At 43.9% G+C, this 1,103-nt stretch overlaps 1 pseudogene; it reads right to left on the reverse strand.

The window, feature by feature from the left end:
* Window positions 1-391: 391 nt before the first annotated feature.
* Window positions 392-852, reverse strand: LOC147436116 (uncharacterized; annotated as a pseudogene).
* Window positions 853-1,103: the final 251 nt, after the last annotated feature.

Here is a 1,103-nt window from a genome sequence, read left to right on the forward strand (position 1 = left end):
CCTCTTGAGTTCTCTCTTTGGGCTTACTTTCTACTGTGGGAGGTGGAGAGGATACATCCGTGGTGATAGGAGAAGAAGGTTGTTCATCAGGCTTAGTGTCTGGCAGCTCAGATGTTCCAACTTCTTCCTTTGCCCTTGCAAGCTCCTCTTCTTGGTAGAGCTTTTCTAGCTCTACAAGGGGATCTTTTCCATAGAACGGGTTCTTTGTTTTGAGTTTCATTCAAGAATTTGGTTGCTAGAACTCCTCAAAATCCCCTTGTAGACCTCTTTCTCAGTTGGTTGAGATTCTGTTGTGTCCTGCTTTTGTAGATGTGTCAGCAAGTCTCGATCTTTGTTCTAATGTTTGAGCTTTGAGCTATCATTATATGGTGGAAGATTGTCTCTCTGCTATTCAATTTCTCTTGAGAAGGATTGTGGGTCTCGATATGCTGCAATGTTCAAATTTAAAGTAAGTCAAGTTACCATATGCAAGCCTGTGGGTTCTTCTGCCAAATGTTGTTGAAGATTTTGTTGTCGCTTGTGAGGAGTTGAAGCTTTGTGAACATCTGGTGTGGATTGTTTTGATAACTTGTGTATTGTGCCTTGAAGTAGCTGCATCAATGATTGCTTGGAGATCCTCAATTATCATGGAATCTGAAGGTTGCATTGTTGGTGGTGAAGGGGGTGCAAGCAATGCCTCGTCCAGCAATGGTGAGAGCATGGACTTCTCTAGAGGTTTGTTGCACTGGCTCTCGACGGTTTCTTGTAATGCTTATGTATGGTGATAATTGATCTACTTGCCCTATGCTGATGTTGGGTTTTAATTCCTAGTCCTGATTTCTTTTTTCCTGTGAACGATGCACTCGAGAACATTGCCCTATGCTGGTGTTGTTTTTTTTGCTCCTGGTGCTGGGGCTTTTTTTGCTGCAGGTGATGCACTCGAGACGGTTGCAATGACATCGTTCCCTGTTTTTGTGAGGTGGTCCTGCCTAATGTGGTTGAGTGTCGCTCCATTTTCTGCAGGTGATGCACTCGAGACGGTTGCAATGACATCGTTCCCTGTTTTTGTGAGGTGGTCCTGCCTAATGTGGTTGAGTGTCGCTCCATTTGCTTCTATTACATTA

Source organism: Adiantum capillus-veneris, chromosome 18 (genome assembly GCF_014529385.1).
Source record: "Adiantum capillus-veneris isolate H3 chromosome 18, ASM1452938v2, whole genome shotgun sequence".
NCBI classification, from domain to species: Eukaryota; Viridiplantae; Streptophyta; class Polypodiopsida; order Polypodiales; family Pteridaceae; genus Adiantum; species Adiantum capillus-veneris.